Consider the following 18,388-nt stretch of genomic DNA (forward strand, 5'->3'; position numbering starts at 1 on the left):
ATAATGTTAATGAGACACAAAAAACCATGATTAAAACAATTGAAGCAATTAAATCTGAGGTAGAGATCAATAAAGAGGATATTAAAAAGTTATTCCAGTCATCTAGTGTTGTTAATAATGAGGATGTTAAGACAATAATTGAAAATAGAATTAAGGATGAAAATGAGAGATTGAAAAGAAAATCTAATTTGATGCTATATAGAATAGATGAGTCCAAGAGTAATGACTCAGATAGAAGAAAAAATGATGACCTCAGTAAATTGGCAGGTATTTTCGAGGATATTGACCTAGAGGTCGAAATGAGAACATTTTTCCGGGTGGGTAAACACAGAGAAGATGGGTGCCGCCCTATAAAGGTAGTTTTCAAGAAGGAATGTATCAAAAGAGATGCCTTTGAAATTGCTATACAAAAAAAGTGCGCAGTAAGTAATGATAGAACAATAAAGGAACGTGATGAGTATAATAAACTTAGGGACATATTGAGGGATAGGCAAAGCAAAGGGGAAAAAGACTTGGTAATTAGAAGGGGGAAAATAACTCGGTTTCGTTCCCAAAGCACTACCCAATCGGAAGAGAACACTGCCTAACAATGTAAGTTCTACGCAGTCAGAAGATGTTAATGATTTTTTTAATGTGTTTTATACAAATTGTGATTCCCTTCTAAATAAGAAGAATGAGCTTCTGTTGCGTTTATCTTCAGAGAAAGTAGATATCATTGCTTTGACTGAGATTCTACCAAAGAAGTACTTTTTTGAATTGTCTATAGAGGAGTTTCATATCCCTGGTTTTCAGATGTTTTTGCCAAATGAAAAGCTTTCATCTGGTAGAGGAGTTGTTATTTATGTTCGAAATGGGATGTCTGCCACTCCGGTTTTGTTTAAAGATATTTTGTTTGAGGAATCCATGTTTGTTGAGATTAAAGTCAAGGATCGCACCTTTTTAATTGGATGTGTGTATAGAAGTGACGCCGGATCTAGTGTCAATAATTCTGCTTTGTGTTCTCTGTTTAGAAAAGTGGCATCCTTTTCTTGTTCTGATTTGATTATAGTTGGAGATTTCAATTATAGGAGTATTAATTGGGAGCTAGGATATGTGACTGGTGAAGATGGTAAAAATAGTCATAATTTTTTCGACACCATTAATGACTTATTTTTAGCTCAGCATGTACGAGACCCAACCCGTTACAGAATAGGAGAACAGGCCAATGTTCTGGACCTGGTACTTACATCTAATGAGGATTCTATTAGTGAGGTCCTTCAAGCTCCACCATTAGGTAAGAGTGATCATATGGTACTTCAATTTAAAATTCCAGTTAATTTAATCAAAGAAGAGGTGGTAGAGGTTAGAAATTATTTCCATGCTGATTATGATAAGTTTCGTGGTTTTCTTGATGGTGTCGATTGGGACACTGAGTTATTGGATAAGGACGGGTTACACTCGCACGGTTCTTTTGATGAGATCTTATCTAGAGGTATGGAACAGTTTGTTCCAAAGTGTAAGAAACACTTGTCTGGAAATGTTAAGAGACCTTTGTGGTATACTAAGGAGGTTGATAAGTCTATTAAACAGAAGAATAAATGCTGGAAACAGTATATCAAAGCAAAACGTAAAGGGCATGACTGTGCTTGTGTCAAATGGAACACGTTTATTAGAGTAAGGAATGATACTGTCAATTTGATTAAGAGTTCTAAAAGCATCTTCGAAAATAAGATTGCAAATGAGGTTAAAGTCAATGAAAAGTCTTTTTGGCGCTATGTAAATTCTCAGTTAAACACCAGATCTGGTATTCCTACTCTTAGAAATGTTGAAGGTAAACTTGTTGTAGATGACCAAGATAAAGCCGAGTCTTTTAATTCTTTTTTTAGCAGTGTCTTTTGTAAGGAGAACTTATCGAATGTTCCGAATCTTGATAAAAAGATTGAGGCTTCTTTGTCAGATATTGAGTTTAATGTAGAAGATATTCATAAGCTGTTGTCTAACTTAGTTATAGATAAGTCAGCTGGCCCTGATGGCTTTCACCCACGGGTTTTGATTGAATTAAAGGATCAAATTGCTTACCCTCTCAGTCTAATATTCACTAGATTATTCAATGATCAGAAGGTCCCTCTATCGTGGAAGGAGGCAATTGTAATACCTATATTTAAGAAAGGCAAAAAGGAGGACCCGGCTAACTACAGACCGGTTAGTTTAACGTCGGTCATAGGGAAAATGATGGAAAGGATTAATAGGGATAAACTTGTAATGTATCTTGAGAGTAATGGTCTTTTGTGCAATGAGCAATTTGGATTCAGACAAGGTAGATCATGTGCATTACAACTACTTGATGTCCTGGAGAGTTGGACTACTAACCTGGATAACCATGATAGCTTTGATTGTGTCTATTTAGACTATAAAAAGGCCTTTGATAGTGTGCCACACCAAAGGCTTCTAGTCAAATTGAAAGGTTTTGGTATTACGGGAAATCTACTAGGATGGTTCTCTAATTATTTGTCAAATAGAACACAACGAGTTAGTGTCAATGGTCAATTGTCATCACAGGCTCCAGTATAAAGTGGAATTCCACAGGGTAGCGTTGTGGGCCCAATCTTATTTTCAATCTTCATTAACGATTTACCTGATGTTGTCGAATCTAGTATACGTTTATTTGCAGACGACACCAAGTTGTATAGAAAGGTCAATAACATTGATGATGCAGATTTATTTCAAAGAGACATTGACAGTGCTTCCCATTGGTCTAATGTTTGGCAATTGCCTTTTAATGACACTAAGTGTAAGGTATTTCATTATGGTCGTGATAATCCCAATTTCTTGTATTCAATGGCTGGTAATTTACTACATGAGGTAAAGCAGGAGAAAGATCTAGGTGTTACCTTTGATCATAGTTTAATCTTTAATTTGCATGTAGCGGATATTTGTAAAAGAGCTAATAAGAAACTAGGAATGATTTATAGATCTTTTAAATTCTTGAATAAAGATGGATTTTTGAAGCTGTATAAGTCTATTGTCAGGCCAACGCTTGAATATTGTAACACTGTTTATAATCCTATTAGAAAACGAGATCAGGATGAAATAGAGAAGGTCCAGCAAAGAGCAACAAGATTGATTCCTAGGTACCGTAATATTCCTTATGAACAACGTTTGAGAATTCTTGGTCTTCCTACCATGAGATATCGAAGGCAGAGAGCAGATATTATCCAAGTTTTTAGGATTGTTAAAGGTTTCGATCGTATTTCGATCAACACATTTTTTGAATTTGATCTAGAATCTCGGACCCGTGGACACCCATATAAACTCAAGTTTAAAAGCTCTCGTCTTAATATTAGGAGGGACACGTTCTCCAGGAGAGTTATTCTCTTATGGAATACTCTGCCTATGGATGTAGTTTCATGTGCTACGGTGAACTTGTTCAAAGCAAAACTTAACGTCGCATGGTCTAACCACCCGCTGAAGTTTTCACCCTATATAGAATATGATTTTATTGCTAAGAGGGGCTTTTAAGCACTGAGTGCTTCGCCTCGATCCCGTAGACGAAAGTGTACGGGAAACAAGTAAACAAGTAAATGATCTTGTATTAGTTAGTTTTTACTGTTATGGAATAATTATTTAATAACATTCAACGTTTTTTACATATTTGTTTTCCTTTTTTTTTTTCAATATTTTAGATTTATTAGTTTTCTTGTCATGTCGACAACTGTTCAGGTGGTCAATGCTTAAAGTAATTTTTAATTATTTTGATCTCCTTTCACACATCTTTTTTCTTTTCTTATAGTTCATATATCTGTTCATTTAGTTCAATATGTGGAAAATAAATAAATGAAACAAACAGTTATACACATAACTTGTTAGACAATTCATTTTTAGACTTTCAGACCTTATCTTGATATCAGTTTAATCTAAGTCAATTTTTCACAGTATATTCCTTATGGCCAGGAATCGATGTGGTTATGTTTTCACGGTGCGCAATAAAAAATTACGCGGTCTACGCACGATTTAACGAAATCACGTTTGTAATCATATCTTCAATACCATGAATCACAATTAAAAAAAATTTGGTACTCATAAATTTCAGGGCATAAATCATCATATGGCAATACAATTACGTACGTAGCGCATGTAACGCATGCGTACGCGCGCTTAAAATTTTCAAAATTTATTTGCGATGAAATAAGAGTACGTTTCAGGCAATTTTAAGCGTTTACAAAATTGCCATGAGTCCGCAGATTTTTGCGCGCGCACTGCGCGTTAAATGTTGTTACGCACTCTTTTTGCCCGATTTCTGTTTTCTTGACTTACTTTTCAACTCGAAATTACGTTATACGAGCACGTCAAAAGTGACAGGCTACGCACTTGTAAATTAAAAAAATATAAATGTTTTTAAACATTTCAACATTTTTAAACATGTTCAGTAATTTCGGTCAATTGGTCGGTCGGTCGGTAAACACTAATGAGCACGCGACTGCATCCATCTATATGGCCTTGTTTTTCTAACAATTACTTTTAAACACTAGGCCTAATGTAAACATGATAAAAATCCTGTGTTGTGCTTGTATAGTAAGATTATTCTTTTGTTTTTCTAGATGTTTCAGAACCTTTTTTTAAGCCAGAAGAAGGATTATCCATCATGATAAATGACACAGCAACATTTATATGTACTTCACTTGATGGTATTCCAACACCGATTACCATAACATGGATCAAAGATGGCAATGAACTTGATGTTTCTGATACAGACAAGTATCCGTCTTGTGATGTAGCATTAACGATTAATAAAGTTGCTGAAACAGACGAGGGAGTTTATCAGTGTAGAGCAGAGAATGCTGCTTACAGTGGAACAGATGGGAAACTTAGTAATACTGCCACACTATCAATAGGTTGGTGAAAATAAACATTTTGATAAATAATATATTTTATTGGCATCATATTATAAGTAGTTTCTACAAGTCATAATTATTAATGGAATATTCATATTACAGTATATTATGTCATGCGGTAACAAAAATAGAGCACAGCTACAGCAAAATCTGAAAGTTTCAGTTTATTTTAGTAATTAAAGGCCTTTTGTAATGTGAACGCATGGCGTGTTTTATTAATATTGCAATTTTGTATTTTCTATTTCTTTAGCATTAACGACAACTTCTTTTATATCCAGTAGGTTTTGCTTGCATGCATTGTATTGTAAAGTTTCAGGTTTTTGCATTTGAGAAAAGAAAACAAGGATAGAAATTGGAGGGATATCCCCGCCCCATCTCTAGGATCTGCATGAGTGCTTAAAAGGGAAAATAATGATGACCGTTGTATATTTGTCAACATTTCATTATTGTAAACATGTTTAAAACATGGTAACACTTAGCCTTCTGTATTATTTGTTTAGTTTCAAGTACAGACGTTTCAAATAGTGAGCGTGTGTGTAATTCAACTGGTTTTGTTGTTGGAATGACGTTTGTTGGTGTGCTCATGGGATTCATTCTATGTTTTCTTATGTGTTTTATCATCAGCAAAATAAAGAAGTCACATCCAAAGGTAAAGTATAATTCAGAAAGTAGAACAAAAAGGGCAAAATAGCCAAGGTTTAGAGAAATACTGTACACTGCAAATAGTATATAGAAATATACATTAAATGTACTTGTTGATGTTTTATTTTAAAGGCACCGACATCGAAAAACGACAACCAATCAGGGGTAAGGATGCCATACAGCTTTCACTGCTAATTTTCACTTTGTTTCACTAATTATCATCAAAATTGTCACCAATAAGGTTTACACGATTCTAATTCTTTTTCTATCCAATAAACTCTAGTTTTAGCAGCAGGCGTATATGACATACACTGGAGAGACAGATAAAGAAACAACCCACACATACCAAGATTTACAGAAGAAAGACGATAATCAAGCTGTATATGTAAATGTTAAAGCAAAGAGAGACAACAAATAATGCATCTTAAATTGTTAATGAAATATCACAGTTTGTAAATTGTTGATTTTAATAATATAACTCAATCATTTATGGGTAAAACTGACAAATTAATTAATTAAGTAATTTAAAATAACAAGAAAAAATTGAATTCTCCAATTTGTTATAAAAAACCCATACACTTTATACCTAGTGCCATTGCCTATGGCGTATAGCAAGATGTGATGTAAAGATGAAAGCCATAAGACATATCTAAAAAACAAGATACATTTATATGAATTCTATTTCTTGGTCATTATTTCGTACTGAAATTAAAGATGTATTGTCCCTTGAAACACACAAAATGAAAAAAAAAATATTCTAAATTTAAATTGGCCATATCAAAGTAATATTAAAGTTATTCACTTTAAGTCAAAAACTCGAACCCAAAACAACAGTTTACGTAATTAACAGGTAAATTAATTAGATTACATTTCGTCTGAGAAATCGTCGCAAGCGAAAGTAAACAAAGATTTCAAACCATGAGTATGCATTATGCATGATGCTAATTAGGATTGTTTACAACTCATCACGGTTGAGAAGGTGTTTTCACACAGATCGCGAGGAAGTTTGATTATGCATACAGAGTAGCCAAACAAGCGCATTGCATTATGGGATATGTTTTGATTGAAAAGTTTGACTGGAAGTCAAATTTATTTTTTGAACAAAAAAACATCTGTATTTCGGTTAAATTATTTTTTTTTTGACTAACTTTTGGTGAAAGTTAATAACTATTATGATACTTCAAAATGACCCACTTTTTTTCGAAATTAAAAAAAATAATTTTTTTTTGTAATTAGTCAAATGGACAATACATCTTTAAAATTTGCTTGTAGTTGAATCGTTGAATATTTGAAAACAACATACAAAGGAAAAATAAGGATTTCTTACACCAACACGCGTTTAAGTTCATATTATTAAAGTGTTCTTTAATTGTGTGCATAAGTTCAACATTATTTTGAAACGAATTTCATCATCTTTCGTTCAAATGTAGCTTAATGACGGTTGACGCCCTCTACCTCTCCCTGTAGCAATCATTTTCTTACAAAATTGCTACACACTCTTTAAGCCTGGTTTCCATAAAATCGCTACACCGTTTCCATTGAAATCGCTACACGCGCAAATGTCGCCGACGCGCATCGGGGAGGTCTCCCCGATTCATCGCAGACAAATCGGCACAGTTCAACCATGTTCAACTTTGCCGATTTTGTCGGCGATGAGTCGTATACGCGTATACCAAAGAATATTTAGCTCTCGCGTACTAGATCCCCGATAAATTCTAGCGTTTCCATAGAATCGCTACGCTCTGTCGGCGACAGCAGTCGGCGACACGGTGTAGCGATTTTATGGAAACCAGGCTTTAGTCTTCACGCTTATTAGACATTACAAGCAAGTAACGTTACAGGTTGGTTCTATTTTTTGTTAATATACGTAATACATAAAACTACTTTCTATTATTTAGCAAATTAATTGTCACTATTAAAAATCAGGTATATTGATTCAATCGATATTGGACATGAACGATACTGTATGGTTGAAGCAGACATAATAATATATCAAAGTATGAATGGAAATCCACACTCATAACAATAATAACAATCAGTATTTCAATATACATTATATACAATCACAATAGTGGAATAGTTTTGCTTTATAGGCCCACTGGTCGTATTTAAGATTTCCTGCTTTATAGATTTGTAATGAAAACGGAAATGTAAACAAGATATGTGATATCTTGTTTTTTTTTTCAACTTTGTGTTTGTAAAAAGACAATTCTTTTATAGATATATAGGAAATATGTTTGTTCACAAACAAATAATCTAAACATTAGGCCACCATACAGTATCATGGAGTAAGTAAACAAAAATGTAAATGAATCCTCATTCAGACAATACAAGAACCATCAGTGTCCTGTATACACATTGAGAGACAAGAGTGATATTTTATTTTCAGATTATTAGCCATGCTCAGAATGTCATTCTTAACAGAAGTAATGGCGATATGTGAATGTGCACTAATTTTCCTGATTTTCCTAAGCGACTGTAAGTAGAAACTTAATTGTCATGCATGTTATTAGTAGGGTCCTACTATTATTTCAACATAGACTATAAGACTGAAATGGCTATGGACGGTGACAGCGTAACCAATTTTTATTTATCTACGAATTACGTACTGTAGATTTAAGTCATTTAAAAGTAGGCAATCATCATTTTAATATAAAGACAATTGATTTTGTGAATACAGATCTGGAAACCCCCGTTTTGAAGTCGGACACATTATCTGTGATGATAAATGACACCGCAACATTTACATGTACTCAACTTATCGGTGAACCAAAATCAATTAATGTCAGATGGACAAAAAATGATGCTACGCTAGATATTTCTGATACAGACAAATATCCGTTTTCTGATGCTTTATTAATTATTAATAAAGTAGATGAAATGGACGACGGAAGTTATCCGTAATGCCTTGTTGTTTGGCATACCAAAATCTCAAATACAACGTTTGCAGCGCTTGCAAAATATGGCAGCTAGAATTGTAACTTATACAAAATCAAACGCTCACATAACTCCTGTCCTGATGGATTTGCATTGGTTGCCTGTTCAACAACGTATTAAGTACAAACTTGCGTTGTTTGTATTCAAGATCCTAAATGACAGTGCTCCTGCTTATTTATCTGACCTTGTGGATCGTTACGAATCATCCCGCAGAGGCCTACGATCATTGTCACAAAACCTTCTTCAAGAGCGTAGAGCGAAAAATCAGTGGGGTCAGAGATCTTTTTACGTTGCGGCCGCAAGTGTATGGAACAGCTTACCAGCAACAGTTAAATGCTCAACTAGTCTAAACAGTTTCAAGACCAACCTAAAGACGTCGCTATTCGCTGATGTTCTCGCACGTTGTTAATGCACAAAGCGCCATGAGCGCCACATGGGTGGAGGATACCGGCGCTATATAAGTTTTCATTTATTATTATTATTATTATTATTATTATTATTATTATTATTATTATTATTATTATTATTATTATTATTATTATTATCAGTGTGTAGCAGAGAATGCTGCTTACAGTGGAGATGAAGAAAAACCGAGTAATCCTCTTATACTCTCAGTAGGTTGGTTGCAATAAAGTTGTTATAACTAATGATACAATAATATCATATTTTATTGAGATCATAGGTATAATATAGTCTATCATAATTAGACGGAATATTCCAACAATTATGTATTATGCGGTAATGGAAATAAAGCACAGCTACACAGTTTAATTATAAAAGGCCTTTTTATAATAATATTAATAGAACAAGAAAATATATAAAACCAATAGATGAACTGACTATGTTTAAATAACATAATCATATGTACTTTCTATTTCTTTAGCATTTACGACAACTTTTTCTACATCCAGTAGGTCAACTACACGTACGTTTTGTTTGTTTGCATTGCACTAATAGTTTCCTATTTTTAGGTTTGCAAATAAAAAATATGACTATTGTATATTTGTTATGTCACAATCACATGGTAACTCTGATCCTCTTGATTTGTATATCGTTCGTACACAGAAGTTCCAAATAGTGAGGATGTATGTACTTCAACTGGTCTTGTTGTTGGAATGACGTTTGTTGGTGTGCTCATTGGATTCATTCTCTGTTTGATTGTGGTTTTCATCATCAGCAAAAAAAGGACGACAAAATCACAGGTAAAGTATAATTCAGAAGGTAGAAAAAAAAACAGTAAAATAGTCGAAAGTTAAGTGAAATACCGTCACACGTAATGGCAAACGTATTATCATTCAATTTACTTTTTGATGTTTTATTTCAAAGGCACCGACATCAATAAATGACAACCAATCAGGGGTAAGAATGCTATACTTCAACCTTAATTATTCGCTTTCACTTTAATCATTACCATCATTGTCACCAATACACAATAAAGGTTTGCATGATTGTAATTCATCTTACTTTACTGTTGTATTTTTTTAGCAGCAAGAGTATATGACTTATACTGGAGAGACAGATAAAGAAACAAACCACACATACCAAGATTTACAGAAGAAAGACGATAATCAAGCTGTATATGTAAATGTTAAAGCAAAAAAGGACAAAAAATAATATACATGTTTAAAATAAAAATGAAAGAAATACATTATTATTGTTATTCTTATTATTAATGAAACACCATTGGTTTAAAACTACATGAATGACATACCTATTGTTGATTTTATTATAGAAATAAAGAGAAATCATAATCTGTAGAAAGTGATTTCTTTCTCTTGATTTAACTCTTTAACGCGTACAAATTTAATAACAAGGAAATGTGAATGCTGCAATTTGTATCATCATTAACAATAAAAAAAAACCTCTATGTACCTATAGTGGCATAATCTACCAGTGGTATAGAGCAACATATGATGTAACGATGAAAACAATTAAAATAACCCTGTATGGATCGTATGGTACAACTTTTTTTTTCTATCCGTGGGCCTAGGCGAAGGTCTAAATCACTTGGATCTAACAATGGGTTCTGTAATAAAAAGTGTTACTTTGCTTTTATATGAGTTCTTGTTTATCATTATGAGTCCAACTCCAAATAAATGTCCAAATATTGTCAAATAATAACAATTAAGAGATATGTTTCAAATACAATCTATAATCAAAGAGTAAATTCATTCGTTAAACAACAAAATGCCGTGACATGAGATGCAAAAGAAAAATCAATTTTGAAATCAGTAGCCTATAATAACAGTTGACGGCCGTTTAATTAGTATATTAGTACCGTAGCCTATAGGCCTAGTAATGGACCCCATCGTCACCAACAACGGCACCAAAATGCCATTTTCTTGTTCAAAGAATCATCGTTACTTTTGATGCAGGACACATCAAGTTTGTGCCGATTTCACAATAGCAATTGTTTGAGAAATTAAAGTTTAGACCAAAGATACTTTAGCGTCTTGAAGTGGCGCCACTCTACGTGGCGCGTTATACGATCTTTGGTTTTAGACTGGGTGTGGCCGGGGATAGAGCGAGATAGCTTAGTGAACGATGAGGGCGTGTGTAATTAATTCAATCCAGAGCCATCAGATTCAATAAACTCGTACTGTATTAGGTCTACTTTCAAAATCTCACAAAACAAGGAAGGACAATTCGATTTATATTCCGTATTCACTATACTAGTAATTCTGTCTTTGTGATGATGACTACTTGTTGTTTGCTGCTATTTGTTCTTGTATTTGGTAAGTACCAAGCTTTAATGTTTTGTTGTCAAACTAAGAAAACATTTAATTTTGTTTGTATTTAAATTACACATTTCCGTCATTTATTGAAATACAAATAGTTATACAGTTATGTTATTTTCGGATTATAGATGGTGGTTCAAATTTTCAACAATCATAAAAATAAACTATCAAGTGAAAGTTGTTCCGGTTGTCTGTGTTTCTATGAAAAAATGCATTTACTAGAACTAGAGGGTGAGCTCGCTTCGCTCGCTCCCCCTTTAGGAAGTGTAGACGATGGTTCTCGGAATGATAATTTTTTTTTATTTTTTTTTTTATTCAATTTTCAGGCACACATACATGACAACACAGCAGTGCAGCACCCTGGGAATTGCCATGAGTGCAAAGCACTATCGAGATGGCTCTCTATATACTGCACTAGAACATATAAGACAAACATATACACAAGATGCTCTACATAGACAAAGACTTATTATTAAGTCTTTGGGAGTGGAGTTGTAAATTGTCATGAGAAAAAAACCCTGACATATGACAGGACCCTTAGATTGGTAGCCAAGCATCATAACCACCAAGCCACAACTCCACTCTAATGTTCTCCTTATACATTTTCTGTCGGTTACCATTATTGAAAATGCTTGACATTCGTAAAACTAAACTACTTTGTTTCACAGTGTTTTAGATGATTAATAACATTTTAAAGTATAGTTTTTATTGTTTGGTAGGGCCCTTTGGGGAGGCGGAGGTCATTTGAGGGAGGTGCTTATTCGAGGGATATATGTTAAATTTTTTAGTTCTAATAATATGGTAACATTTATAATCAAATTAAATCCTCTAATAGATATGAAAAGTGGTAAAAAAGAATAACAAATGCTTGGTAAATTGCAGATAACAGTGCGGTGAATTCTACTACAAATAGTATAATTGTGTTATTATAAATATGTGGATGGACGTTTATTAGATATTAGATAGTTGGGTTGGGGGTGGTGGGGGGGGGGGGTTAGGTGGGGGGGGGGGGGGGTTATTATTCAAAGTGATGTTTTATTGGAGAGGCGTTTATTCAAATGAATACCATCCTAATAATTATTAATACATTATTTAATTTAATCATCTTTTGAAACTAACTGCCGTGACAGAGTGGGCCCAAGAAAAAAGACATTACGGCTTGCAACATGGGCAGACATCTCGGTCCTAACGGGACACAGGAAGATAGCCTACAGTTATTCCTGCAAGCTTACTCAATAAAACTCAGCTATCGGGATTTCACTCGAAAAATGTCTTATCATCAAATCTCCCTATGTAATTTTAGAATACTATTCCCCACAATATATTCTGATTCTTTATGGCGTATATTTAATTTGATCTTTATTACTTTGCAGTATAATTCCTATTATTTAACTACTGTACCTTCACACACGCGCGGTATGTTTTAAAATAAACAAAAAAATGAAATGGCTATGATTAATGGCCAACTTAAGCTCCAGTCCTACTATATCTGATTTTTTTTTTCGTCTTCCAAAGGGACACTGTATTGATTGATGGAAAGTGCCTGTTTCCATTCACCTTTAGGGTCAAATCTATTATTTTAACTGCTCCCTTGTGTATAAAAGAGAGAAAATATTTGAAACCAGGTTGTTGCAAGGTGAACTTATCTTAAACCCGGAAATTACTTTGACCGGGAAGAATTGAAATTGAGATGAAAATCTAATGTTGAAATCATAAATTGTGTTAGAAAACTCTTTATAATATCTTCCTAAGATAGAAATATGGAACAATAGCGTCGCTGTGAACACTAATGTTATCAAATCTCCGTTTCGCGGTACATCTCAGATAGATAAGGTAGGTATCCAAGGCGGAGATTTGTACCGAAGTTTTTGCATTGTGCTCGCCTATGTCAGAATTAACCATAATTTATATATAGATTTATTATTTTGCTATTATCATAATTCTGATTTAAACACTTTTCAGTATAGGCCTAATATGTCATATTTCACAGACAATCTTAGTTTCAGATACAAGTGCCCAAACACTAGTGACAGTGAATGCTGGTACAGCAAAAGTTGATGAAGCTGCAACAATGACGTGTACTTATACACTTGAACCAAATGATTCACTGCTGCAACTGTCTTGGACAAAAGCAGATGACACTGGTGAAGTAGTAGGAAATGCTCTTGTGACTTCTACGGGTCAAGCAACCAATGGTCGATACAGTTTGTCCAACGATAATCTTATAATAACTGATGTTGAAAGAGGTGACGCAGGCAACTATCGTTGTGCTGTTAGCACCAATAATGGAAATACTGCTGACAACTTTGCTAATCTCACGGTCTATTGTGAGTATTTTTAATAGTAAAATGATTTTTTTTTTTAATTTATTTAAATATGTTTATTTCAGGTACTGTACAGTACATGTCAGTTAATACAGTAATTTTTATTTCATCTTTGAATCATAAGTTTCACAATCAGAAAAAAAAAATGAAACCAATAATTTGGATAAAAAGTAAAAAAGTATCATCATCTATTGTGATATTCAATCTTTTTTTTTAAATTTTTCTATTTTGGTGGTATTATGGTAATTAACTTTCCAATTTATGTGTTTGCTTTTTAGAGTATAATGTAACCATAATGGTATCATTTACAAATTTAATCTAAAAAATGTATATATAATATGATATTAAAAAGTGAAAAGCAATTATAATGCAGGGATGTTATTTACATCAGAACCAAATGAATATTCAATATCCTATGTATTCTGTTATATTGTCAAAGAGTACTACTAAACATTAGCAATTACTGTATTACAATTGTAGACATGTCAATTGTGTAATTCTAAACAAATGATAATCCAAGAACTGTACAGTATAATTTTGCCATTTCAGATCTTGAAGTACCAGATTTGAAACCAGTAGAATTGCATGCCACATTAAATGAAACAGCGATATTTACATGTACTGAACTTGAAGGTTTACCAACACCAATTACTATCACATGGATCAAAGATGGCAATCCACTTGGTGTTTCTAATACAGACAAGTATCCAACTTCTGATGCAACATTAACGATTAATAACGTTGTTGAAGAAGATGAAGGAGTTTATCAGTGTAGAGCAGAGAATGCTGCTTACATTGAAGAAGAAGGAAAACTTAGTAATACTGCCACACTGTCAATAGGTTTGTGGGAATAAACATTTTAATAAATAATATATTTTATTAGCATCATTGTATAAGTATTTTCTGCATGTCATAATTATAAATGAAATATTCATATTACAGTATATTATGTCATTGTGGGAACAAAAATAAAGCACAGCGAAAACAGCGATAACTGAAAGTTTTAGTTTATTAAAGTCATTAATATAAAATGAACGCATGACGTGTCGGATTATTGCTTGTTTATTTTCTATTTCTTTAGCATTGGCGACAACTTCTTCTATACCCAGTAAGTCAACTACACATAGGTTTTGTTTGTTTGCATTGCATTGTAAATTTCCGGGATTTTGAATTTGCGAAAAAAAAGGATAGCAATTAAAAGGGATATCTCTGCCCCCATCCCCATGATCTGTATCATGCCTTAAAAGGGAAAATAATGTCAACACTACATTATTGTAAACATGTTTAAAACACGGCATGGTAACACGATCCTTCTGTATTATTTGTTCAGTTTTAAGTCCAGAAGTTCCAAAGAGAGAGAATGATTGTAATTCAACTGGTCTTGTTGTTGGAATGACGTTTGTTGGTGTGCTCATTGGATTCATTATCTGTTTGCTTGTGTGTTTTATCATCAGCAAAATAAGGAAATCACATGCACAGGTAAAGTATAATTCAGAACGTAGAACCAAAAGCAAAAGTGTAGACTTAAAATGACCAAAGGTTTAATTAAATACCGCACACTTAAGTAATAGAAACTATTTTAACATTAAATATGATATTTTATTTTAAAGGTACCTACATCGAAAAACACCAACCAATCAGGGGTAAGGATGTTACTTTAATTTAATTATTCAATTTCACTCGTCGTCCTCACTATTGTCACCAATATATCAATAAAGGTTTACACACACGATTTTCATTCTTCTTTTTGCATGCACTGAACTGTTGTATTTTTTTTAGCAGCAGGAGTATATGTGTACCGCCAAACCAAAACCAGGCGTTTGTCGGCAGCAAGGGATTTCTGTAAAATGCTTCTGAATGTGTAAAACCTATATCTTGACCATTCATATTATGACTTATACTGGAGAGACAGATAAAGAAACCAACCACACATACCAAGATTTACAGAAGAAAGACAATAATCAAGCTGTATATGTAAATGTTAAAGCAAAAAAAGATAAAAAATAATATACATGTTTAAAATAAAAATAAAATAAATATATTATCATAATTAATAGGATCATTGCAATGCTTTGAAACTACAATCAAATACCTCTTGTTAATTTTATTATAGAAATAAAGAGAAATTAACTTTGAGAAAGTGTTTTCTCTATCTTAATTTAAAATTTAATAACAAAGAAATGTGAATGCTGCAATGTGTATCATCATTAACTAAACAAAGTGTACACAAGTACGTATAGTGACATCTACACCAATGGTATAATATAGCAAAATGTGAAGTAAATATCAAATTTGTAATGTAATGTAAAGATGAAAACCATAAACATATAACTTGCAAAATATGAAAAATAAGATATGTAACTAACAACGATACATTTATTAAAATTGAATTTCTTGTTTTTAGTTGTTGGAAATAAAACTTGCTTGTACTAGACCAACTTTGATGATCCGTTAATGTTTGAATGCATTAGTACATTGATATAGAAATGAAAATAAACTATACAATCAATGATTTTAACACCAATACACGTAGCGTTATTTAAATTTAATTCGCCTTCTAGATGTGTATTGGTTGAGTGCTACCATATATTTACAGAAAATTGAGTAATGTTCAAATTGATTTTGAAACGGAAAAATTAAACTCTATGGACAAATTGGACCGGGCCTTAAAGTTGGGTGCGATGCTGGTTCATTTCTGTTTTTAAAGAAAACATTTAAGAAATACCACAGTTTGAGTTTGCGCGGTTGAACGCACTGTATAAATAAGGCCTAAAACCATGTGTTTAAATAATTGTTATTAATTAAAAAGATAAATTACCATCTTGATTTGGAAGGAAATACAGTGCACTATTGTGATAGAAGTAAAACAAAGATCACAAGTATGAATGGCAATCCAGAATCATAACAATGACAGGAACAATCAACAATTCAGTATACAATGCAGTAGAGTGTGTTAGAGTGCGAGACAATAAAAGTGAAACAGTCATCATCTAATAAAGCAGAAAAGATTACATATTCGATGCGATGGAGGCAAGATGTACAAGTACGATAGTCTTCTAATTGTTCAACTTTGTGGTTGTAAGTACAAATATTAAAAATATCTTCTTTTTTTTCACAAAATGACGCAATCGTAAATCGTTATTTGTTTAATTTAGTTTCAGATACAAGTGCACAAACACCAGTGACAATGGATGCTGCTAAAGCCAAAGAGTTTGAAAATGTAACGATGGTGTGCACTTATACATTTCTGAAAGGAGATTCATTGTTGCAACTGGCTTGGTCAAAAACTGATGACAATGGTCAACAAAATAGGACCTGCTCTTGTGGTTTCTACAGGACTAACAACCAATGGTCGATACAGTTTGTCCAATAATAATCTTATAATAACTGATGTTGAACGAGGTGATACAGGCAACTATCGTTGTGCTTTTAGCACCAATCTTGGAAATTCTGGTGAAAACTTTGCAGCACTCGCAGTCAATTGTGAGTATAATTATATACTGTGCAGAATTTGTATTTAAAACAATAAATCTCTTAATTAAAGTAATCTTTTAACCTAAAATGTTGATTTCCGACTTTTAAAGTTACTTTAGAATTTCAGAGTAATAGTTCAGTAATTAATTAGTAATAATAATAATAACAGTATAATAATTTTGAATTCAAATGAACATCAGCTAGTTTAAGCATATACAGGTCAAATAGCATTGTAAGTTAACAACAGTGAAAACTGATGAGACAAATTTTCCTATGCACTAATGACGTCTTAGCCAATTTTAGACGACGGCTGTATTTTTGGTAAGCGCATATCGGAAGTATTATATCGCAATTGTCCTGATATCATATAGTATGTTCATCCCTAATACATTGTCAAACTATGGTTACCGGTAAATTCTTAATACGCAGATCTTGAAACACTCGTTGTGACTCCAACCAAATTGTCTGCCAATATGGATGATACAGCAGAGTTTTCTACTGAACCTGTTGGATTCCCAACACCGATTACCATCACATGGATCAAAGATGACGTCACACTTGATATTTCTGACATGCAAAAGTGTCCGCCTTCTGATGCAACATTGAAGATTAATAATGTAAATGAAACGGATGCAGGAGTGTTTAAGTGTAGTGCAGAGAATGGTGCTTATAGTGGAGAAGAAGGAAAACTTAGTAATACTGCCACACTGTCGATAGGTTGGTTGGAAAATAAACATTTTAAATGTTGATACAAAAATATTATATTTTATTGATATTTTCTGTAAGGACTAAATTGCCTGTCATAATTAATTGGTCCTATTATGCTATGTAGTAATGAATCTAAAGCACTGCAGCTACACAACAAAAACTGGAAGTTGGGGGAAATTTTTGGGAAAAAGAAGGGAAATGTTTTAATACTGAACTTTTACATTGGTGCGATACGATAAGGTTTCTTATTTTTTTTTTTATTATAAAAGGCTTATTGTGATATGACGTGTTTTACTAATATTGCTTGTTTCTCTATTCTTTTAGCATTAACGACAACATCTTTTATATTCAGTAAGTCAACTACACGTAGGTTCTGTTTGTTTGCATTGTATTGTAAATTTCCAGGTTTTTGCTTTTGCAAAAAGAAAAAATGATAGAAATGGAAAGGGATATCCCCCTCCATCCCCATGATCTGTATCACTGCTTAAAAGGGACAATAATTATGTCCTTTGTATATTTGTCAACATTAAATTATTGTAAACATGTTTAAAACACATGGAAACACTAATCCTTCTGTTTTATTTGTTCAGTTTTAAGTACAGAAGAAGTTCCAAAGAGAGAGAATGATTGTAATTCAACTGGTCTTGTTGTTGGAATGACATTTGTTGGTGTGCTCATTGGATTCATTATATGT

The 18,388-nt window shown here is 33.0% G+C and overlaps 2 long non-coding RNA genes across 2 annotated transcripts; both read left to right on the plus strand.

Annotated features, from left to right (window-relative positions):
* Window positions 1-5,374: 5,374 nt before the first annotated feature.
* Window positions 5,375-5,849, plus strand: LOC140057368 (uncharacterized). Its single transcript, XR_011846926.1, has 3 exons — window positions 5,375-5,520; window positions 5,646-5,678; window positions 5,803-5,849. It is a non-coding gene; the product is annotated as an uncharacterized lncRNA (long non-coding RNA).
* A 1,344-nt stretch (window positions 5,850-7,193) lies between these two features.
* LOC140057353 (uncharacterized) lies at window positions 7,194-8,398 on the plus strand. The gene is made up of 3 exons (XR_011846918.1): window positions 7,194-7,354; window positions 7,903-7,991; window positions 8,194-8,398. It is a non-coding gene; the product is annotated as an uncharacterized lncRNA (long non-coding RNA).
* The last annotated feature ends 9,990 nt before the right edge of the window (window positions 8,399-18,388 follow it).

Source organism: Antedon mediterranea, chromosome 8 (assembly GCF_964355755.1).
Source record: "Antedon mediterranea chromosome 8, ecAntMedi1.1, whole genome shotgun sequence".
In the NCBI taxonomy this organism is placed as follows: domain Eukaryota; kingdom Metazoa; phylum Echinodermata; class Crinoidea; order Comatulida; family Antedonidae; genus Antedon; species Antedon mediterranea.